Source organism: Otolemur garnettii, unplaced genomic scaffold (assembly GCF_000181295.1).
Source record: "Otolemur garnettii isolate 467f Iridium unplaced genomic scaffold, OtoGar3 scaffold00009, whole genome shotgun sequence".
Lineage (NCBI taxonomy): Eukaryota > Metazoa > Chordata > Mammalia > Primates > Galagidae > Otolemur > Otolemur garnettii.
The window spans coordinates 9,134,083-9,160,227 of record NW_003852404.1 but is presented as its reverse complement, the minus strand read 5'-3'; positions in this window follow the sequence as shown (position 1 = coordinate 9,160,227).

Below are 26,145 nucleotides of genomic sequence, written 5' to 3'. Positions count from 1 at the left end.
TTTGTTTCATGCTTGCCTTACTTTGGGTGTCTGGGCCTTCTTCTACCAAGAGCACTCCAAGAACAAAGGACCCCGTAGCTGCCTGAAAACCCAACATTTTGGGATGTGGGCTGAGAAGGGACACTCAGAAAGGGGCTTCATGGAAGCAGTTTCCACTCACTTTTGTTTGTGATCACCACTGTGCCTCGGTTGAACTTTCTGGTTCAGCCAAGTAATGGAACCAGGTCAACTGGGCTCGAGGAACCGGGACAGCTGCCTTGAAACCCAACCCAACAGACATACCAGAGCCTTTATGGATTACCAGCAAACTTTATGAATTAAGAATTGCAAAATTAAAACATACCAAGAGGCTACTTCTAATAGGCAAATGTTCAATTTGCTTTGGATTTTGATTGGGTCAAAAGTTCTTACAATTTAAGTTCCAACAATCTGTTTTATTGGTTTAAGAAATTGAAATTAATTTTAAGACACAAATTTAACAAGATTTCCAAATGTTTCTAATTACACAAGTCAGATTGTGTTTAAACATTAGGCATAAATACAAAGGACAAGAAGAGCAGCACATTGTGTATTTTAGAATCTCTGCCATCCCACTGAGGAATGGGAAGAGACACAGACGGTTCATTGACCAAATGTTCTCCCTGATCTGCTGTGACCACTAGCAAGCCACTCATAATCACTGGGAAAATGCAGTTTATCAGTTTCAGTGAGAAGCTGAAATCACCAGAAAAGTCGAGGTAAACCTCCTAGGAGACACCTAGTATGTATTATACTCTATAATAATATTCTGCAGTGTCTTTACAGTGATCTGAAGAGGAGCAGATGCAAACCAGATCGGAACAATAGAAAACTATGTTGGAGGGAGGAGCGCTCACGGGACATCTGCTTCCATGAAATATTTATGAAATGGTCAACATTCTATTCAAACACAGAGTACCAGGATGTAGCCTAGAAAAGTATTGATTTAGGAATAGGCTGGGAAAGTCCTGATGGCAAACTCATTTTCTTACTAACTTAATTAGTTAAGAATAGGAATGGAGGAAGGGTCTTAACAAACTATTTTGTCTCTCTGGCTAGTTTGTCTCCTGTTTGTTTAATCAGTGTTAATTCAAATGCAACACATTTTAATAGATACTTATAATTTGTTTCAGAGTAGGCTTCTACAACACTGGCAAAAAAAAGTAAAGTGTTCACATTCAGTTTATTCCATGGGCACCAGTGTGAGTTAATGATACAGAACTAAATAGACTGTTTACCTTATACATGCAATAAGACATCAAGAAATGTGTTAAAAAGCTGGCATTTTACTGGCCGTAAGTGTTGGGGTGGTTAGTAAACATCTATGAAAAGTTGTAAAATTTTTGTTTTTGAGCATTTTGTGTCAAAAGCTTTTTCTAATGGACTGGTCATACCAGAAATATTACACATGCTATTCAATAAATGATACATCATAAACATTTTTTTGTGACACCTCTAACTCATTAGGCTAAAAGAAGAGGAACCACAGAAGGAAGGGGCAAGTGTTGTTATTCCTGCTCCCATATTAGTCTATTAAACACATTTATTTTATTTTATTATTTGTGTGTGTGTCTGTATGTTACAATGAGACTTTGTTTACAGAACAATCAGTAAACTGGATTGGGCCCAAAGGCCAAAGTTTGCCAACTCTTATTTGTTGCCAAAGATGGGCGCAAAGATTCAATGGGTTGGTACAATTGGCTGCACCTATGAAATTGGAAGTTAATAGGTATAACATTGACATTTTCCATTCCAAGTCAACGATTGAACCAATAAGTATTAAAAGAAAGAAATGTAGCTGAGTAGCACGGGTGTAAGATAATTGGTATAAGCTCTCTGTTCCTCTAGACAGTGCTATGCTGTAACGGAAGACACTTATTTTAAATGTTATATTTCCCATGAAGTAATTTTAAATGGAATCATGACCTTAGTTTGATTTCAATTATGATTCGGAAATTTGCAGTGCATAGTATTACTAAATATACCCTAAACTTTAGAAGTGAAATCTTCATTCATTTTGCATGCTGATAAGCAGAACTAGCTTTTCTTGCTAAATGACAACTAAGTATAAATTTTATAAAAGTTGTCAAACATATGTTCTGGCTTCATTGTATTTAAGAAAAAATTACACATTCTGTTCATTTGCATATTGCTAACAAAAAAGGTAAATTTCTGTTTCAAAGAATTCAATTTTGAGTACAAATTAGGTGTATTGCATTAACAAAATATGTGTGTAACTTTTGTAACTTTTTTGGTTATCTTTATTTGGAATATTTTATTCCTGTTGATTCATAAAGCTCTGCTCAGACATAGTTAAATAATTGCTTAATTCAAGTATTCCAAGTATTCTAATTGATAGTCATATCAGTAATTTCTAGTTTTGTATCATACCAAAAAGTGCTACAGTGAAAAATCTTTATGTCATCTTTGACACAATTTAAATAGCTTCATTAGGCAACATACACACACACACAATTTTTAGCTTCTAAGATTTGTGGACTTTTCTCTATATTTGTGTATGTTGATATTGATTTATAGTCCCATCATTTATGTGGAAGATCTTTTCCTTTTTTTTTTTTTGTTTTTTCATACCATTTTAAATTTTGAAAGAAATGGTTCCTTGTGTGTGCTATTGGATTTTCTCGTTCTCATTAGTGAATCTTTTCCTATATTAATTGAGATTTTCTCTTATTATTGGAGGAAGTGCAAAGGGTCAAACTTTCAAGACAGACTCACATGGACTAGTGATTTTATACCATGTAAGCTTCACTGACAAATAACTACACGGATACAAGTAAACACAAGACACCAAGGAAGCAAAGAACGGCCAGGAGGTCTGTGACAGCGGCTGAGATTTACTTTTTTTATGATCATGCTTTGTCCCAGGGTAATAGATGGAGTTTCTAAGTAAGGGGCTGAGGCTGATGTGAAATGTAATTTTTATATGTTATTTTATTATTTTTAAAATACCATATAATTAAATTACTATGTAATATGTAAATGCTAGGGTCTTGCCCTGGAGGCAGGGTCCTTTAAGACCTGTGAAACAGGCAGCGATTGACTGGGGAAAATGAAATTAAAAGCCTTTTTTTCCTTCTCATTCCTCCTCTTTCTCCTCCTCTCTCTCCCTCTCTCTCTCCTTTCTTTCCTCTTCATTCTCTCCTCTTTTCTCTTCTCCTTAGTGCTTCTCTGCAGCATCCCTCCCCTGCCAATAAAGAGCTTTCTTAGGAAAAAAAAAAAAGAAAGAAAGAAAGAAAATGAAATTAAAAGCAGGGAGGAATAGAGGCAGAACACACAAAACAGTTTTAAAAGTAGGCACAGGGGTACACTGCTAGCTTGTGTGGATTCAGTGACTGGCCCTGAGTATTTGTTCCACAGCTTTTATTGAAGGTTATTTTTTTATTTAGCCAAGGGGGTAAGTTGAGAAAGGGAATAAAAACATCAGCAATTTCTCTAAGTACGCTTGTTAGTTCTTATTCTATCTATAATCATTAACTTTAAGGGTCTGGGTAGCCTGGAGAAATCCGGAACCTGAGCCTCATGCGGGGGGAGACTCCTGTATGTGGTCATGCACACAGATCCCTTGGGGGAGGTTAGACCCCTCTAGTTTCTCTGTAGAGCAGATGGGGTGCCATCAGTTCTCCTTTGAAGACTTGATGGGAAAGAGGAATTTTCCTCTTTTTCCATCTGGAAATGTTTCCCTCCATGTTTCGGGTACAAGCTCTCCTGCCCAAATCTCAGGGCTCCAGCTATTCCCTTGATCTCTTCCCTGGCCATTATACAAATCCCACAATGGGTATTTGCTTCTGGAAAGTGGTTGACTGTTGACTGGGCAGGGGTTGGCCTGGTGAACAGTCCTTCCCAGGCCTTGCACACAGCTTCTGCTATGCCCATTGTTCTTCAGAGTGCTTACAGACCCAGCAAGGGTGTTTGCAAGCTATATCCCTCATAGGCCAGGTATCCAGTAAAAGCAGAAACTTCTCAGACAAGTAATTTAGCTATTAGTTTAAAAGGAAGCTAGCTAAATTGTTCTAAATTCTGCCTTGCTCAGCTTATTTCTGCTTTTCCCCTTTTATGGGGGTACTTTCCCTTGCCAAGAATGAAGTCTTTGGTCCTCATTCTCCCTGCATGTAAATATGTTATCTTTATTAAAAATAGCAATTATAAATATCCAGAAAAGAAAATTCCTTCACATCTCCTTTGCCCTTAAATACCACTCCGTCTTTATATGCCACCAATTAATAGTTTGGTACGAAATTTTCCATATACTTTCAATGGTAATATTTTGTGAATGAATAAATAGTTTACTCAAATTTTTTTTTTTTTTTTTACTTTCAAAATATTGGGCGGGACAAATGTTTTAGGTTTCATAGATCATTTTTGTTATACTTGAGTCTTGGTCGCAGGTATGCCCATCACCCAAACAGTGTTCACAGTATTCATTAGGTTGGTTTATCCCCCTCCTGTCCTCTCTCTCAGTTGCTTTCCACTGACTTTTGCTTCCCTCTATACACTTCTGTGGTCATTGGCTACTTCCAACTTTATAGACGTAAATGCGTTATTTCTTCATTCTTGCAACACTTCACGTAGGAAAATGGTCTCCAGTCCATCCAGTTGTTGCGACAGGTATTCATTTATCTTCTTTATGGCTGAGTAGTACTCCATGATGTACATAAACCACATTTTGCTAATCCATTCACAAACTGACAGGCAATTAGGTTGAATCCATATATTTGCAATTGTGAATTATGCTGTAATAAAACATTTGTGTGCAGGTGTCTTTTTGATAAAATTACTTCTTTTCCTTTGGGTAAAGAAACAACCGTGGAATTGCTGGATTGAATAGTGGGTCTATTTTTGGTTCCTTGGAGAATATAAATTCTGTTTTTCACAGAGGTTGTACTAATTTGCAGTCCCACCAAGAGCGTATAAGCATTCCTTTCTCTCTACAACAAACCAAAATCTATTATTTGTGGACTTTTAAATGAAAGCCATTCCAACTGAAGTAAAGTGATATCTCATTATGGTTTCAATTTGAATTTTCTTGATGATTAGCGATGTTGAGCATTTTTTCATGTGTTTCTTCACCATTTGTCTTGCTTCTATTGAGAATCATCTCTTCATGTCTTTGCCCAGGTGTTACTAGGGTTGTCTCTTGCTGATTTGTTTTAGTTCTTTTAAAAATATGGTTATTAGCTCTTTTCATATGTGTAGCTTGCAAATGTTTTCTCCCATTTTGTAGATTCTATGTTTTACTTGGAGCCAGAAAGAGCCCAAATAGCAATAGCAATCTTAAGCAAAAAGAACAAAACTGGAGACATCACCTCACCAGACTTCAAAGTACACTGTGAGGCTATAGTAACCACAACAATGTGGTTTTGCCCTGTTTGCTCTGTTGCTTGCTTCTTTAGCTGTGCAGAAGCTTTTTAGTTTAATCAAATCTCATTCTGAAATTTTGCTATTGCCATGGTTGCCATTAGGGTGTTTTTCACTAATTATCTGCGCAGGCCAATATTGAGAAGAGTTTTTCCTACATTTTTCTCTAGAATTTTTATTATTTTGTACCTTAGAACTAAATCTTTTAGCTATCTTGAATTAATTTTTGCAAGTGATGCAAAAATTCTTCTACATGTAGCTATCCAATTTTCTTAGCACCCTTTATTGCATAGGCTTTTTTACCATTGTGCATTCTTGTCAGCAAAGTTTCAGGATACAAAGTCAATGTAAATAAATCACTAGCTTTTCTACATACTAATAACAGTCAAGCTGAAAGTCAAATCAAAGACTCAATACTATTCACAATAGCTACAAAGAAAATAATATATCTAGGACTACACTTAAAGGGGGAGGTGAATGATATCCGTAAGAAAAACTATGAAACTCTGAGGAAACATATCACAGAGGGCACACATAAATAGGAAAACATCATATTCATGGACAGGTAGAATCAACATTGTTATAACATCCATACTGCCCAAAGGGATTTAAAAATGTAATGCAATCATCAAGCAACCAAAGTCATACTTCACAGATGAAGATAAAATAATTCTATACTTCATTTGGAACCAGAAAAAAATCCAAATAGCCAAAGCAATCTTAAACAAAAAGAACAAAACTGGACACATCACCTTACCAGACTTCAAGGTATGCTATATGGCTTTAGTAACCACAACAGCATGATATTGGTATAAAAAATAGATACATAGGCCTGGCAAACAGAAAAGAGACCCGGATATTCAACTACCTACCCTGAATCGATCTTTGTCAACAAAGCAGACACTTCTGTTGTTTTAAAACACATTAATTTTACATCTACTTTTTAGAAAGAAAGAAAAAAAGAAACCATCAGAGAAAATAATGTCCTTGTTAATGAACATGATGTTTTTGTGAAAGTCCTTTCCAATGGTTTTAGATTAAGTTTTAGTAAGATATTCTCTATGAGCTGAATGAAATTACATGTCTAGTTTAACTGGTAAATTGCTCTACATTTGCTGAAGACAAACTATCTGATATAGTTCATTGTAGTAAGCCAATGTGAAATGGGTGCTTACCTAAATAGTCTGTTTTATATGACTAACTTTTTAAAGACCTTACTGAAATTATTGTATAAACTTAATTCATTCTATTTTTCTTGGCAAAAAAATGGAGAATAAAATAAGCAGCACAAATGCATGGAGAACCAAAGAATTTTGATAATTTGGCTCAACATTTATAGATTCATCCTGGAGCTAATTAGTTCTCCTTACATTTTGCTTGGTCTAGTAGCTGCTGTAGGGCAGAAAATTTTTGGCACTGTGAACCAAACATTCTAGATTAGCTGATGATGATAAAATGACTTTCAGTCATGAAAAGATTACTTACATTATTCCACTGTGTATACTATGAATAATACATTTAAGAAATAAAATATGCAATGAAAAGTATCCTAAAGAATAAATATGCTGGCAGTGAAATGTACTAATATAGATACCTAAAGCACATTTTATAAAATGCGTATTACCTTACAAGAAGTATAAATTAACATTACGATGTTAAAGCACCGTAGGGGATCATGTGTTAGGTGAAGTTTTTTGGAGTATAATTTATATTATTTCAAATATTTTTCTATAAAGCCATTATTAAGTTATATTTCCAAAAGTGTGATCAAATAAAAAAGGATAAGATTATAATTTTGATTATTGGCCCTCTAAATCCTACAGTTCAGGAAATCTTAAAGCTATACATGTCTAAGTGAAACAATAAGATTTTTGTTTTGCTTTGCTTTTTTAAGACAGAGATTCCCCTGTCACACCAAGTGGAGTGCAGTGGCATCATTGTTGTTCACAGCAACCTCCAACTCTTGGACTCAAGCAATTCTCCTGCCTCAGTCTCCTGAGTAGCTGGGACTATAGGCTCACATTACCATGCCTGGCTAATTTTTTCTATTTTTGGTAGATACTGGGTCTTACTCTCGCACCGGTTGCTCTGGAACTCTGAAACTCCTGAGCTTGTGTCATCCTCTTGCCTCAGCCTCCCAGAGTGCTGGAATTACAGGCATGAGTCACTGGACCTGGCCTGAAATAATAAGCATTGACAAGGACACAAAATAGCCAAAAGCCAGTGGCTTATCTTTATGCTGGTCATAGTATAAAGCAACTGGAATAATTTTCACTTCAACTAACATGTACACTTATCACAGAGGGGTATGCTACAATATTGTCATTTATTTTATATGTGAAAACACAGGACCATGACTTGACGTATGAGAGCTAAATTGAGGAAAGATGCTGCTAGCAGTGAATATGCTCACAGTCAGACAATGCGTGAGGCTGTATTGAAAATTAATCACTGGAATGTATTATATTTCTAATATCTTTATGTTTTGTCAATTAATTTCATTGATATGAAATAATTTTGAAGTCACATCCCATGGTTTGATGCAAACAGTGTAACTTAATTCTTTGTACCCTCAATGAACCTGAAAAAATAAAAAAATTAAATGAATAAATAAATACAGTAAAAAAAAAAAGAGCAAGGAATTTGGGACATATGTATAGTTCTATTTCTCAGTAATAGTATAATTCTTGTCTCATGATATTGTTGCAGCTATAGTTATATCTGCGGGATATTAGCTAACTTTATATGCAGTATAGATATGTTGGAAACAATAGCAAAAACTTTATAACTACAAGTGAAAGAGCTTTGTGGTCCTGTCAGGGAAATTCTTTTGTAAATGCTTATTGAAAGGAGCAATTTTGTCAAAGAATTCCACATGTGACATGCATAAGACATTTTCAAAATGGCAGCTCTATGCAAATCTGACAATGATGATACATCTTTAGTCTGCTATTGTTTAAAACTTATGGTGGGAGTTCATACTTAATGAAATCATGTATGATGATTACATTTATTTCTACTTAGATGGATATGATCTTATAAAAGTTCTACTAAAAAGAGGATCTGTTTGAGAAATATTCAGAATTTTTGTTGCTTTTTCTTAGAGAACTAAAACTAAATCTGACATGTATTATCTGATTTGCCCCAATCTGGAAAATGATTTTTCATATTTATTCAAGTTGATTTTTAGTTCAGGTTTTAAAGCCCAATTAATACCTAATATAAACTATTTTGACATAGGTCATTAAGCAATTCCTAATACTTATTTTGAGTATGTCTACAATACTATTATTTTTTCAGTGTAATACAAACCTCATAGTATTGATCCATGGTTTTTAGGAATCTCCATAATTAACTTGCTGCAATGGATCTTACACTGGGTGTCACTTGGAAGGCCACCCAAAAGCTCCATCTGGTCCAAATATCATCACCGTCCTACTAGTATGCATTCCATGGTCTAGACCCTAGAGTTTATTTTATATACACTCATTTACAAAGCAATATGTTTTTAACTTAAATCAAAAATAAAATGTTATTTTAGCAATTTTAAGTTCATTATCATGCTCAAGCAAACCCCAATTTCTCACAGTCTTGACAGCCAGTTTTGGTTTTGTGGACATATATCAATCTCCATATTATTATTTCAAGGAACAGAATCACATACTCTGGCCTTGAACATAATTTCCCTCTTTCAAACATACAGGCTGGCTCTCTATATAGCAAATTAGATAATACTTTATTAAGTCAGATGATTCATACAAATATACGTATGTATATACATACATATAGAGAGTAAGAGGTCAGGTTTTTAGATTTGAACTTAAACTTGCTTCCTGCTGAAGGCTTTCTGTGCTTTTGGCTAAATCTCCCCATTAGATTCTCGCTGTCCTCAAATTTTCAGCTTCTTGAGGAAATAGTTGAATCAGAAACCATATCTAAGGTGCAAAGATAAGCTATCACCTTCTGAAAAGAATGACCAAAATATTTGAAAAACATTAAATATTCCTGGAATAGTTTGTCAGAGATAACCATATTCTGCCAAAATCTTTTTCATAATACAGACTTTTAGAATGCAAATATTTTAAAACCTTCAATATATGTTTTAAGTAACATAAGAGAAATAAGAAAAATAAATGTCCTTGTTCTTTTTTTTTTTTTTGCAGTTTTTGGCTGAGGCTGGGTTTGAACCCGCCACCTCCAGCATATGGGACTGGCACCCTACTCCTTTGAGCCATGGGCACTACCCAATGTCCTTGTTCTTCACTTCAAGAACCTACATTAAGATTAAAGAGCTATAAATGACTTTAAAATTTTGAGTCAGAAGATGTTTAGCAAAAACCTAGTTTTATTCTCTTATAGTACAGATGGGGAAACTAAAATTCACATACTACAGTTTTTTGTTAATGGAAGATTGAGGCCTAGAACTCAGGTCTTCTAATTCCTAGATCAGTATGTAACTGAAATCAAAATGTATGCACTGGTTTATTCTTTCTCCTCAACTGTTCAAATTCAATCTGTGGGGGCAGTGTCTGTGGCTCAGAAGGGTAGGGTGCTGGCCCCATATGCCGGAGGTGGTGGGTGCAAACCTAGCCCTGGCCAAAAAAAAAAAAAAATTTCAATTTGTGGTTGATTGGTACCTTGCACATAATTTAAGCTTAATGGTCAAGAAACCAAACTAATATGCCTCTTTTAATTATGTTTTAAATCTCAAAATATAAGTTTGAAAATATATTGGACTATTTAGAAGAAATTCCTTTAAGAAGTTTCTAAAATAATTTTTATAAAAATTACAATATTTAATCCACTTCCATAAATACATATTGGATTCATTTTCAAAATATTTTGTTGTTTTTTTTTTTAATATTTTTATTTCAACTTATCTTACTTTGAAGTTTTTTGTTTTTTTTTTTTTTACTTCTTCCTCCTGTCTTCTTGTTGTTGTTGTAGAGATGGGGTCTCACTCTGGCTCACTCTGCCTCAGGCGGGTCTTCAGCTGGTCTCAACCTCTGAGCACAGGTGATCTACCCGCCTCGGCCTCCCACAGCGCTGGGATAACAGGCATGAGCCACCACACTCGGCCCAAAATATTTTGAACATAGAAAATTTATAATCATAGTTGCAGCTTCTTACAGAATGTCAGCATATAGCTGACAGCGAATTGAGCTCTCAAGGAAAGTTTCTCACTTTATTTAATTCTCATAACCTTCCATGATAAATATTGTTTCTTCTTACACATGAGGGAGACGCATAAGTTAAATAAAAGTCAAAGGCATATAAATGAAGAAAGGTATGCCTACAAAACATCCAAGACAAACAAACAGATACTAGATTTTTAGTATTACATTATCTCTGAGTTTCAAAGCTCTAAGATAAAGTGCATTTCAATACACAACATGGCTCATCTTCAACAATTCTCATAGTTTGGTAAAAGGAAGGAGATCTTCCCCTTTCCTTTCCTAGCAGGAGGATATTTTCCTTGGGAAATTGTATTATGCTAGTTGCATAACATCATGGTCAATGTTATCGGGTTAATCCCCTTTTCACATATCTCTGTAAAAGCCAAGGATGCAGCATGTCAGTGGAGAATTTAAATCACAAATTTTAATACACAGATTAAAATTCTGAGTCCCTAAGAAATGAACAATTAGCAGAGCCCTTTAACTTTGTTTTAATGATGAAGCTTTTTAATTTAGAAAATTCAATTGTGGAGAATGCCCTATTTAATTATTTGCGAAATTAACTGTATATGGGTCTAAGAAGAAAATATTCTACATTTCCATTCAAAGAAAAATTAACCTTTACATATTAGGGCCACTAATAATATCATCACCATTTTTGATAAACAAAAATAGGAGGCTTGTATAAAGGCCACCATTATCTAAAAGCCATGGTCCAAATACTAGTACATCTTTCTTTTAAAAAGTACTTTGCTTTGCTAAAACATGGGAATGATTACAATACAATGATATTGAAGGAAAACACATGGAAGATATGAATAAATATTATAAATCTTAATAAGCAGAGAATTAAAACCTTGCCTTCTGAACCTTACAAAATTTTCAGCATGATCCTCAGTACCACCAGAATTTAAGTAGCATCCCCGCTCCTCCTCAACCCCTGCCAAAGGCTTTACCTTTCTCATGCTCTCAGCAGATGCCAACGCCGATGTATTACATCACACGTTAAGTAGCAAGAGTGCAGGCTATCTACAGTAACGCTTTATGTAGATTCATTTATGACTTAAAAATTAAAAATTAAAAAAGGTGTTCTATAGAAATGCTATGAAAGAAAACTCAAAAGAAAAAAAAATTTTTTTTGAGACAGTCTCACTTTGTCATCCTCAGTAGAGTGCTGGGGCATCATAGCTCACAGCAATCTCAAACTCTTGAACTCAAGGGGTTCTATTGCCCCAGCCTCCCCAGTAGCTGGGACTACAGGTGCCAGCCACAACTGGCTAGTTTTAGAGATGGGGTCTCGCTCTGGCTCAGCCTGATCTTGAACCTGTAAGCTCAGACAATCCACCTACCTTAGCCTCCTAGACTTCTAGGATTACAAGCTTGAGTCACTGTGCCCAGCCTGAAATTAATTCTTATAGTCTTCCAAGCCTAACATAATCATCCATATTTTCCAGTTATCTTAACAAACCGTGGGCAAATTTTACATGTAATTTATTACTATCTGAAGTATTTTAAGAGCTACAAAACATTCTGTCATTTAGCTATACTATAACTTATTTGTCCAGTTTCTCTAATATAAGATATTTAGGTTTTTTTTCTACTGTCATCTTACCTTAATTATGGATAATTTTCACGTTTCTGATCATTTTCTTTTGATAGATTTTCTAGAAGTTTAATTACTTTTGTCAAAAGATGGGAGTGCTTTAACACTCTTGAATCAAATTGTATATATTGTATCTATCTCAGTATTATTGGTTTAATAATATGCTATCAATTTAATAAATGAAAACTGGTATTTTTATTAGTTCATTTTGCAACTCACATGATTTTACCCATTTCCATTACTAGTCCTGGAAAATCTTATTCGCGTCCACTAACATCTTTTCCTATAGATCTCAATGAGTTTCTTTTATATTAAAGACATATTACTTGAAAATATTTCTATTTTTGTCTTTTTAATTTTATTTATATTTTTGCCATATAGAACTTTTTTTCACATTTTGTTTTACATATAGAAAGTCATTGGAAATTCAAAGCTTATTTTATTTTACTTTATCTTAGATTATTGTGGTTTAATTTTTATAAGGTACATAATTCAGCTGTAATTTATCCTATTGGTATGTGGTTCAAATCTAATTTTATTTTATTTCTTATGTAAATATTCAAACACATTTTGTTTAATAAAGAAATGTCTGTTTCATGGGTTTAGATATATTTTTAATCATATATTAAGAATTTAGAAAAACAGAAGATGTGTATGGATTTTCTAATGTCTTTCACAATGCATTCATGAATTATTGAGATGACAAACCACATTTTATTATGTCTAAAATATCTGGAGTGCAGTTATTTTTGTTCTAACTTTTCCTCATTCTTTATAACTTTTTAAAAACTGTTTCTCCTTCCAGATAAATAGCCTTATAATGTTAAATAAAAATGTCTCCTCAGGACAATGATTGCAATGTGTAAATACATTAGTTTTCTATTGTCATTTAATTAATTACCACAGAGGTCATAGTTTTGTGGGACAGAAGTCTGGAGCAGTGTAGTTGGGTATTCAGGCCAAAGTCAACATGATGTCAGGCAGTGGTCTTATCTGGTGTGAGGAATTCTTTTCCAAGCTCATTTCCAATCTTGGGAGTATCAGTTCCTTTCACAGTAAAGTTTCATCACACTAAAATCCTCATTTTCTGGCTGAATGTCTACCATAATGTATAAATTAATCTAGAGGAAAGTAAGGCACTTGATAAAATTTAGACTTAAAAACAGCTTAAAAAAGTTTATTACATTTGCAATTATGCATAAAAACATAAAGACTTGTAGTTCTCACAAGAACTATTTTTGGGGGGAACAGAGTCTCACTTTGTCACCTTCTGTAGAGTGATGGAGCATCATAGCTCACAGTAGCCTCTAACTCTTGGGTTCTAGTGATCCTCTTGCCTCAGCCTCCTTAGTAGCTGGGACTACAGGTGCCCACCACTACACCTGGCTATTTTTTTGTTTGTTTGTTTAGCAGGGCTGGGCCCCGTTTCGAATACACCAGGCCTGGTGCATGTGGCCAGCACCCTAACCACTGAGTACGGGCACGCAGCCAAGAACTATTTTTGTACAGATATTTCATGTGCCCTATGAAGATTTACCTATTTTGTGTATTTGATTTATGTGTAGATAACATTCTTCCAACTCCTCGCTTAGGCAGGAAACGTCAGCATTTTATTTGTTTTGTTCTCCTTCCTAACTGGGCTTTTTTTGGTAATGATTTCTGTTTTTAATTAGCTATCTTGAGTTTTCTATTGTCAATCAATGTGTCCTCAAATAATTATTTCCTTCCAAAAGATAAATATCTTCTTAATAGAAAAAATTTGTAACTAGTTTCAGTTGCAAAACCTTTACCATTTCACAATCATATACACCAATGGCTCTTGATTTCACATAATTGTTCTTGATCACATTTTTAAAGTAACTTTCTAGTTCAATTTTATACACTTTTCTTTCTTTTTCTTTGCTTTTCCATACAAATAAGCATTAGGTTTTTTGAATTTTGGCATCTCCTGAGATGATCATATAGGTTTTCTCTTTAGAATTATTGATGGGTTATAGTAGGAATTGATTTTTTAATCATTTAAATCAAAATTCCAATAAAATGCACATACTTAAAATATATAGTTTGGTGCATTTTAACAAATGCACATATAATTATGTCCACTAAAAGTTAAAATTTTATATCAAATCATCATTTTTTCTTTCCCAGCATCAGGAAACAATTGATCTATTTTAACATGCTTTGGAAAGGGAATGACACTGTGAACACTCTTTGGGAATGGCTTCTCTTTGTCAGCATGGTGCTACTGAGATTCATCTTCACTGCTGTAGGCACGGGCAGTTCATTCTTTTTCAATATGGAACGTTATTCCACAGTCTGCATATTCTGTGGCAATAAAGATTTGGGTTATTTTCACTTTTAGGTTATTTTAACTATCTTTTTCAATATGGAGCATTATTCCACAGGCTGCATATTCCTGGCAATAAAGAGTTGGGTTATTTTCACTTTTAGGTTATTTTGTTTAAAGCTGCTCTGCCCCTTCTTATTCAAGTCCAATAGTAGCACTTCAAATTTCCATCAGCACTGCATAAAAGTTCAGTTGCTCTCCCTCTTGGCCCACACTTAAGACTGCTATCCACTTGAATTTTAGGTGTTCAGAGGGACATAGGATGGTCGTACAATTGCTACATAAATACATGAGGGGGCAAGTCACTTAGAGCTGACGAGCTCAAGGAAGAACTTGTATTTTTCCAGAAACATTTTGACTAGTATATGGTTATGAAACGTTATAAATAGATTTAAGATGAGTTATTAAATAATGATTAAGGGTTATAAAATTAGAGGAAATAGAAACAATTCCAGTGGTAGAAGCCCTCCAGTTTTCATTGATTTATAAGATAAAGTCTTAGAATTCTCATTTATATAAAATGCCGACAAAAGACTCTAAAACTTATGCTCAAGTAAATAGGGATGTCAGTCCTCAACATAGAAAAAAAACGCTATTATTTGTCATGATGGAGAAGCTATTGCATACTTCATGATAGCTAAATGTATCTATTTAAGGTCCTGATGGCAACAGCCCAAAGCCTCCTAACAAAATCTTCTGTGAACCCCTTCCTCTCTATTCCTGAAGTATAGTTTTAAGCTGCTACTGAATTAACTTAATAGCTGTATACTAAGTTCATTTGGAAGTATCTTATGGCATTATTTTGATAATTTTTCCAGGCCAACTTTCAGTTTGCTTGCCAGCAGCCTTCAACAATTCAGAATATAGGATGGACTGTTAACCAAATGTAAGGTAGTCAGGGTTGATTTAAATCTTTCTAAAATCCAATTGTGCTTAATTATATAAAAGCTTCCTTTAGACCCCAAAAGATCATTTTAGTAGAACAGTGAGTGTACCTTTGGTGTCAGCAAATTTACTTATGCAGTGGAAGAGAACTTGTTATACTTCTCTAATATCACCTCCGAATAGATAAATAATCAACTGTCTGGTAAGGGTGATGAAAGGATCATATTCAATCTAGTCTAAAGAAACTCTGCTCTACAGTATATTAATCAAAGGGAAAATAAAATAAGAGTTCGTCATCACTCATTCAATAAAGCTAGTATAATTAACAATATACCTGAAATTTCTCCTAAGGGTAGTCTCTATGTTGCTGTTTAGAATTAGAAAACTATAACAATAAAGAATGTTGTAAAGAAAGATTCTTCCTTTGTTTGGGTATCTTCCCCTGGAAAAACAGCCTGTAGACAGGTCATCTCCACAACTCAAGATAACTAAGGATGAAGTTTCAGGAGAGTCATTGCCAGTCCTGACATTGAATTGTTCTCTTCAAATTAGTTTAACTTAGTTGAGGATTTGAACATGTCAACTTTAGAAGGCTATTAAATAGGTCCCAGCTATCTAAGGGACACACATACACAGGGAGGAGATAAATGTTAGATAGATCAGGTTCAAGTTTTTAGAAAATTAGATCAGAATTTGGTAAACAAATAGTAAATTTATGAAAGATGTCAAGTATCTTGGAGACTCCTTAACATCGGATCAAATAGTCAGTCAAGTCCTCTCTTGCTTCTAAGAAAAATGCTCTTGCTGAAAGTCAAATAAAAACATAGCATTGGGAAATGAGCGTGAGGAATCACCAATAAGATTAGAGCTCAGAAGGCTTAGTGTGATTTTCCAGTAATCTACCCATTCATTCTACTCTTTATTTCTGAATTCACCTTGTCATACCCTATAACTCAAAATATAAAATCCAAGAATTCGTTATAATCTAAAAGTTTAATGCTTATCATTTTTTTTCTCATAACATTGATTTTTTTCCTAAAATGTAAACAATGGAGAAATAGCTATGAGAGCAGTATGAGCAAACGGTAAATAAAATCAGCCATGATCGTTCTGAGAGGCTGCGGGCGTCAGGATGTTCTCAGAAGGGAAATAGTCGAACTAGTATGTAAAGGATAAGCAGATTTTTTTCTGCTAGGAGCTATTTAAAAAAGGGAGACAGAATTGAAGATACTTTCATGAGGTAAGATATTCAGGGAAAATGAAGAATTAATAAAAATATTTTAGTTAATATTGGTAAGGCAAACTTCAATAAGTGGTAGAGATAAAAGCTGATTTTTAAGTGTACAATGAGAGAATTATTCTTAGAGTGGAGAAAATTATTTAAAAATTGTCAGTAAATAACCAGACCCATGGAAGACAACTTTCACCTTAAGCTTTGGGAATGTTTGCAGATTGAAAGAAAAGTAGAGGGGGTGGTGCCTGTGGCTCAAAGGAGTAGGGCACCGACCCCATATACCAGAGGTGGTGGGTTCAAACCCAGCCCCAGTCAAACACAGCAAAAAAAAAAAAAAAAAAAAAAAAGGAGAGGATGAGAAGCCCCATAAACAGTGGACCAAAAGAGGGAAACTTTTGTGTGGAAAATAAGAAGACATGTGTATCATTGAAGGGGACAGCTTTGGAAAGAAGAGAGACCTTCATTTCTCTTACGTAGGAAGCAGAAAATAAATGAAGATAAATTGAAAAGAGAGATTTAAGAATCACAGCTGTAATCTTTAATTGTATAAATCAAAATTACTATTTATCCATTTCTCCTTTCAGAAATAAAATTTATAATAGGTCAACCCTGGCTTAATAACCTATCTCTGGCACCTGGCCCATGGCAAATCTCTCAATATGTTTTTGAAATGGATCTATACGGGTACAATAATCTTGTCATATGATGTCAGCATTCTTGAAGATGGAGACAATCAGCTCCTCTGGGAATAGGGGAACTGGAAATTAGGAGAAAGTCCATTTGGAACACCTGCTGTAAGAATCATGATAATGATTTAAGAAAAAAAAAAAAGTAATGAATGATCAGAATAACATGCACTTGAAATGGGTGCTGCAGGCATGTTTCTGAAATTTGTTAAATGAACAACTTCAACATGGAGAGCAGAGGTAAAGATGCCAGACAAGGGAGAGGGATGACAAGGAACTGTCACGCAGTCACAGTGGTGTGGCCTGAGGGTCAGTGCTCAGGAGGTGAGGGGTGACAGAGGACAAAGGTAACTCTGGCATCCTGGCTGGCAGTGAAGGAAAGTGAAAGCAGAATTAGACTTGGCTTAGAGAATAAAGGGCTGGTGGAGGTTAGGATTAAGGTAGAAAAGAACAAGATTTGTAGGTTATGGAAGCTGCAGTGATGAAGTTAGTTAAAAATAACTCCTCTTGTTAAATTCTTCATGTTCAGCGAGCAGAAATGCCTGCATTCAGAATCGTAGAGAACAGAGTTGTGATGATTTCCATCAGGATTACAATCACGACCGGCAGTAATAAGGAAAATGAAGAGACCTTGGCTTTCCAGGAGTGCAGGGACTCTGAGCCAGTGTGCTAGCAGGACCATCCATCAGGATGATGACGTGGGTAACAGAATTGGAATTGAGAGAAAAATTGTGAGGCGAGTATCTAAGAAACAAGAATGTCAGGAGGTCATAGGCTGGTGGCTGTTAGGATGGAGAGAATATATGGTGTGCTAAAAAATATTTTTAAAGGAGGATGATGAAAGAAAACGTGCTTGAAACTGGTGACCATGATTAAACAACCTTTGATGTCTCCTCCTTACTGAGGGGGGAAAGGGTCTCAGAAAGAGAGTGAGAATTTTAGCTATCAGAGAAAATTCATTTTCACTTACAAGCAAGATGTGGAAAAAAATCTCACACAAAATGTGGACAAGAAAAGGAATGTTAGTACTTATATTTTGAATTGAATACACAATAATATTCACACACATTCTCTAAAAGTACTCAGATTCATCTTGGGAAGGGTATGCTTGTACCTGGGCATGGTATGTGGGAAATCATCCCAGGAAGCATAAAAGATCACGGGGCACAAAGTGTCTAGAGAGATGTTCACCAATGGCAGATGTCATATTATTATTTGGCTTTTTCATTTTGATTAGGAGTCATCATTACTATGGTCTGACTGTTTATCAGTACCCCCATTCATGAGTTGAAGCCTAATTCCTAAATATGATGAGTTTGGGGGGAGAGATTGGATGGTAAGCAGGGCATCCTCAGGAATGGGATTAGTGTCTTTGTAAGGGCTGAAGACACTGATGTTCTTCCCTTCTGCCTTGTGAGGAGACAGTGAAAAGCCAGCTGTCTGCAAAGCAGGAGACAGGCCTCACTAGCACCTGACTGTCCTGGCACCCCAACCTCAAACCTCCAGGTGCCAGAACTGTGATGAATCAATTTCTATTATTTATGTCACTCTGACTCTGTTATTTCTTCATAGCATCCCAAACTAAATAGACAACCATGAAGGCAGAAAATGTCAGCTCTCTGCTACATGGTCCTGGAGAATGGAATAAGTGATGAATAATGTGGCAAACACACTTAGCTGTCTCTAAATATCCAGACTCCCCTTCTCCTGCAGTAAAATAAATTGTAGGTCTATTCACAGGTACAGTGAATAAAGATCACGTTCCAAACCCTCTTTGCATCTGGGCATGACCACGTGACTAACTCTTACAGTAAGACGTGGGTAAGGTTATGCATCCATCTGCCCTTGGAGGGCAAGATATACCATCTTCTTGATTTTTTTCCACTTCTCACTTCTTATATTGAACCCCGAAGGAAAGTACAGCATCCTAGGAAGTACCAGAGTCAATAAACAGAGGACTAGAGGTAACCTGAATTCCTTTTGACTTTGCACAGAGAAGCTGCTTAGAATTTTACAAAAGGGAGAATAAGCAAACTCCTATCATATTAATTCTGCTCACATCCGAGATCATTCTTTCACTCAAACTCATATCCTAACTAATCCAGACACGAAGATAACAAGGAGAGCTACGACATTTCTTATAGCTTCGGCCTAACACATCTATATGATAGTAATTGCTACATTAATAGTTGGTTTAGATCATTCTGAATCAACTCACAGAGGAAAGTGTTTTTCAACTGTATGGCGGGCAGGGAGAACCACTTCCCTTAATAACGGTTTTCTTGTTTTTCAAGTAACTAAAAAATATATCCACATAATTTTGTCCAATGATATGCTAAAGGGGAGATTTAAATAATCAGTATTTGAAAATTGTCACTTTCTTCCTTCCTTGACCATTTTGTGATGGAGTTCCAATAATTTTCAAAATGGATAAATGTGAGTGGACTGAGGCAAAGGAGGATCTGCCCCTAAACCAGATAAATGCTGATCCGAAGAGGACCAATATGTGTCAGCAAAGCCATTTCAGGGATGTTGTTCCTATTGATAAAAGACTCCAAGTACAGACTTTAACCTGCAGTGACCCTTAAATATTACTGAAAAAAAAAAAAGAATGAATAAACTAATCAGTGTGTATATTTTATAATAAATAAAGAAAACAATAATAGTCAGTGGATCTACTAAGTAGAACTCCACATGAAAGGACGCATGCCCCTGACACCAGGGACATCTGTCTACCTATTATACAGGGAATGTCATCAATTAAAATCTCATATGACTATAGCCATTTGTTGTGTTCTTTTTAAAGTTTATAAAATAAACTGTAGTAAAAATACAAATTTCATGCCATACTTTTAAAGTTTCACTTTTTAATGTGAAGCATTATAATGGCACGATAAATGTTCAGTGCATTGGACCCTTAAAAGATGGTGAAATTTAATATTATAGATACATATTGGCATGAATTACTATCCACAGAAGGATTTAATTATATTAAAAGTTTTACTCTACTATGGAATTACTTCTCATTTTTCCTCAAGTGTACAAGCTAATATATATACTAACATATATAACTATAAAGCAGGGGTCCTCAAACTTTTTAAACAGGGGGCCAGTTCACTGTCCTCAGACTGTTGGAGGGCCAGACTGCTGGCCATGGGACAAGTTGGCTGCTAAGCAGGACAGGAAGCAGCCGTAAAACACCCGGTGAGCCAGATAAATGTCGTAGGTGGGCTGCATGTGGCCCACGGGCCGTAGTTTGAAGATGCCTGCTATAAAGTGTCTCAACACTTTGCCTTAACTAGCAATCTCTTTATACACTCATGTGACCATGAATTAGGGTTATGAGACGAATCAGCTGTGCGATCTTCTGCCATGTGGCATTAGCACCCTTCACTCTCTTCCTTCACTATGGGAAGGTAACGAGGGTTCACTCACACGTCTGGCACTATGTGCTTCTTCATGTTTTCTCTCCCTCTCCGTCTGGAAATAATGTGCTTTCTGCCATGTGGCATTAGCACCCTTCACTCTCTTCCTTCACTATGGGAAGGTAACGAGGGTTCACTCACACGTCTGGCACTATGTGCTTCTTCATGTTTTCTCTCCCTCTCCGTCTGGAAAGAATGCGCTTCCTCAAGAGGTGATGGTCACCTGGATTTCTTACCTGATAGGTGGCTTCTAAGTGAGCGCATACCAAAACAAGGTAATGACAGAAGCTGCCCGTCTCTTTAGACCCGTCTGTTTAGACGCAGTGTCAGTTCTGCTGCACTTTATTGGTCCAAGGCGGTCAGAGGCCTGCCCACATTCACAGGGAAGAAGAAGAAAACACGTGTGGCCCTCTTTAATCCATCACGATGTATAGGCCAGATTTCAGATAACCATATTCAAAATATAGAGATGCTGTGCATATACGCAAATTAGAAAATGGAGAGGAAAAACACTTTTAGTGTACAATTCTCGATTTCTAAAATTCTTTTTTAAAAGAATTCACGAATTGGCTCGGTGCCCATGGCTCAGTGGTTATGGGGCCAGCCACATACACAGAAGTTGGCGGGTTCAAACCCAGTCAGGGCCTGCTAACCAACAATGACAACTGCAACAAAAAAATAGCCAGGCGTTGTGGCGAGCGCCTATAGTCTCGGCTACTTGGGAGGCTGAGGCAAGAGAATCGCTTAAGGCAAGAGTTTGAGGTTGCTGTGAGATGTGACACCACAGCACTCTACTGAGGGTGACATAGTGAGACTATGTCTCAAAAAAAAAAAAAAAAAAGAATTCATGAATATATGAAAGTTCTAGAAAACTGCCAACAAAATGTAAAGAGAATGCTGTGAATGTATGGTCCAAATAGTATATTTCTGTCAAGACACCTTATAATGTGATGAGAGTGAAGAGGTTTGTTGAACTAAGACAAAAAGAAGAGCCTTAAAATTGATTGCCCAGTTTCTTCATTCATGCAATTATATCCTCATTTATTCATTCATCCAACAAATATTTCTTGATATCCCACCATGAGCCCAGGGATTTTGTTAGGCAAAGAGGCCATAACAATGAATAGACAGATATTGTTTTCTTTTCTTTGTGGTGCTTAAAACTTAACATTATAAATTGCACTAACTCTAAAAATCATTCAGCTGGAGTTTTGAGACAGCAGAACAACAACCAATTTTGCATAATCTGTAAGTGAAGAATTACATGTGAAAAGATTAATAGAACAATAAAATACGAATTCATGGATGCATTCAGTTAATCAATCATATAAGCACAATGTAAGATTTTGTTATCTCTCCAGTTCATCCTAAATCTGTAAGCCAAGGCCTAAGCCATGTTTTAACAAAAACAGATGCCTCCCAGAGCACAGGACAGCTACAGCTGCTCCGTAGCTGCACATGGGAACGTCTTCTTGTTGCTTACCAGCCCATCCCTAGTTCCAAGAAAACATGAGCCTCTTAAAACAAAGTTGAAAATCTAGTGGCTTGCAAGAAAGCTGGCAGTGTTTCTACATTTTTAAGCAGGCTTGGATATCGGGGGGAGCTTAGTGTTCACTCTGTAACTGACCTCTCCGAGCCAAGTTCAACGTGGTGTGAGTTATCAAATCTGACAGCCTTTTGGCAAGTCTTTGAAGGCTCTTGGGCTAGACTCCCTTCCAAGCTCAGCTGGGATCAATTAGGATAAATAATAGTTCTTGCACTAGCTAGTTCCTACCATGCTTTTTGAAAGTATTTAGTGTGCAATAATGCAATTTATGGCTTACCTGTACCATGCTAGCCATTCAAAAGAAACTAAGATCAAATTGAAAGGTTAACATTTTGCAGAACGATATATAGTGATGGAAAGGACTAAACTGAAAGATCAAAATTTTGATGATTCCGGACTCTCTAAATTTATCTAAGATATAATTAACCATATCATCAAAATATAATATTTTTCCAAAACGTGAACTCCCACCCAAAAGCAATATTTTGAAAGGCTGGTGAAAGTCCCCCCCCCACACACACACGCAAAGACCATTGCCCCTCCGCAAAGGGAACTGCTGGTATACAACACATATTTTTACAGCTAGGACAAGAATTGAACTCAAGCACAGGTTACTGGTGAATAGCAAATGAAAGGTACTCGATGAAAGTTAGTGGTACAACAGCAAATGATAATTTTCTGTAGCAAAAGTAAAGGCCGCATTCAGTAATGCTGATATCCCGGCTTCGAGTGAACTTGAGTGGTGCGTTTATTGAGTGTTTTTCTTCATGTGGCCTGAGGGCAAGGCACTACAGCTAAGTCATGGCCGAAGTCTGAAACTTGGCTGTTTGAAAGAATTTTCTTTTTTGACCTTATTTAGTTGCTACCAAAATCATAAAACTATCATAGCATCTCTTCAGTGACTATGGAAGTTTGACATTGGTCTGTCACAAAAATGCGATTGCTTGTTTGAGGTAATTGGAAATTGAAATGTGAGTCTGCGTTTGCTTTACAGGGTTTTCTGCTTCACTTCCTGTCTTAGTCTTTTTTGGTGGCACATCCTTAAATATTAGCAGCAAGGATTTATTGTCAATAAGGACATCCGAACTTATGAATTTTTTCTTTCCATCCAGAGATAAAAAGTCATTTGAAGTCTTTTGTGTAGAAAATTTTGCATAAGTGATAAGAATTGATTAAAGTTTTTTTTTTCTTCAAGGTAGATTTTATGTAGTAAATGAATATTTTTGTTGACTTAGAATAATAGCTAATAATATATGAAGATTATGGAGAAAATAATTTAATAACATTTACATTTAAATAGCTTCTTGAATGCAAAGTCAGCTGGACTACTCATTCAGTAATGTTCCTGCTTATAGCCACACAGCAATGCTTCATCACGCTCTCTGCTCTTCTAAACTGCTACATCTAGATTAGTTACGTGCTCTGTCCAATGAAACATCTAAATTTACAGTGTTATTGGAGCTGGGATTGAGTTCTTATGGACTGCTGGTAGATGCTGTTATTTTGGTGAGTATCTAAAACACAGTACATTTTCTAAAATATAATTTAACATGACCACAGTAGATGGCTTAGTTAAGGAATGCATAGAATGTTTCATTGTTTTTTAATGTACAGAAGCTGAATATGGGGAGTTGCATGCATGAACATCTCTTTAATATCCAACTCTTTAAAGAACACAGTATCATGGTATATATTCATATTATTTTGCAGATCTTTTTTTTTTCATTGCTGACTTCAAATTGAGAATCTAGTGGAAAATATACAGTCAAAATTAGGGTAACAGAAAAAGATAAATGAGAAAGGTGAGATTTTATTCTATTTGGCAAATGTCTTAAAATATGTTTGCAGTGTTCGAAGTACAGGAGACATAAAAGACACAAGGCTTGTTTTCTAGTTGTAAGAGATTAAGAATCTTAATGAGAAGATTTCAATACAAAAAATAACAAAGATGTAACAGTAAGAGATGGCTAAGAATCCAAAGTGAGTGGTTCCACGTGACAGTAACCAGAGCAAGGAGGACGAGCTGATGATGGACTGTAACATCGAGGGAAGACTTTGTTGAAGAGTTATGACCCCTGTTGTTTCTCATCTAAACATGCCTAGAGAAGGGAAAAGAAATCACAGCCAGTGGAAGGCTGAGAGTTTGATCGGCATGTGCTAGGGCCAAGGATTTGAGTGGAGAACAGATTCCAGGATAATAAACTCACAATGGGATAATCCTCTCCAAATAATCAAGAAATAACTTTAGTTACAACATCTTGTAGAAAATGTTACTCCTATAAATATGATATTCATCAAGTATGTGATCTTGATTGTTTATATAAGTTTTACAATATTAATTTGAACAGAAATCAATTACAAACTTCGAAAGAGTTTATTTTGTGACACCCTGTGTCTACTGTGCTCAGATTTTCTAAAATCAACACCTGCAGAAATCCATCTGCAGTGTAAGACCAAGTCCAGAGTTTTTGCTTTAAAAGTGTTTTCTTTTCTATCAGTCTGTTTTTCTTTTTATAATTATAACATTATTTTTAAATTAGCCATTTTTTAAAATTCATGTTATCTATTCATGTTAACTCTTTTGAGCATTTTTTTATTCATTTTCCCAGGTTTTTTCCTTTTTTTTTAATTTTAGGGTTGGTGTTTTCCTTTCTAATTTACCTTGGTTTTTATATAGAAGTGCAATTAATTTCATATTTGTTTCAACTACTTCTCTAGTGTTTTCACAGTATAATTTTACTAGTTTATTCTGATTTGTAAAAATTTAAAATAATAAGAATATAAATCCATGTTTTTACATCTTCTGTAATTTACTTTAAAATACAGTCAAACTATAAGTTGACCACCCAAGGGGTTGTAACAAACTGGTCAAGGTATGGAGGTGGTCAACCTAAGGAACTTCTATTGAGTACATGTGGTGCATGTCTGGTCTACCTAAGTTAGGTCAACTGGAGGAAGTGGTCAATATAAGGAGGTGGTCAACTATGAAGGTTCTGCTATACCTCAAAATGAGTAGTGAGGTGTGCATAAGGAGCAAGGTTAACCACCGTCTACAACCTAGAGCTGTTAGAACACATGCAAAGAGTGTTATCTTGAATCCACATTACAGAATTAACTAAGAAAAACATGCCAGATACCACTAACTAAATATATATTGGCAGGTTGTGGTAGCTTGTCTCCTAAGATGGTCCAAAGACCCAGCCTCCCAAAATATCCATATATCCTGTCTACAAAGAATGTTGAGCTAATTCTGAACACCTTAAGAAAGGATGTTACTGAGAGAGAAACAAATTCAAGTTGGGGGAAGGGGAGGAGGCAGAGGGAGAAGGGAGAGGGATTGGTGTGTTCTCACCTAGCAGCACAATCAAAGTATATATGGCCCATCTCCTGGGGAGGGGCACAAATACATGGTGGAATTTACCTAACTGCAAAGAATGTAAGCTAACCAACTGTACTCTTATATTAATCTGAAATTTTAAAAAAGAGAGTGAAAGAAAGTCTGTCACCTTCTAATTTTAAAATTTAGGAACCTTGAACATCCATGAAAAATGTCCAGTTACACAGATGGAGAACCTGTCTGGAGAGATCCTAAGACCTTGTCCCAAAAAGGCATATTCCAGCTGAGCTGTTCACAACTGCACATTCTGTGAAAGGCACATTCTAGAGTGAGAAAGGCACATTCTACAGACGAGGCACATTCTGACTGTAAATTCATGAGAGACTTCGAGTGAAACCAAAAGAAAAACTATTGAGAAGATTCAGAGACTTTGCATTAAAGAATAATTTAAAATTAAAAAGAAAATATGATGAGTTAATTGATGACTCCATACTGAACCTCAGAGTCAAAG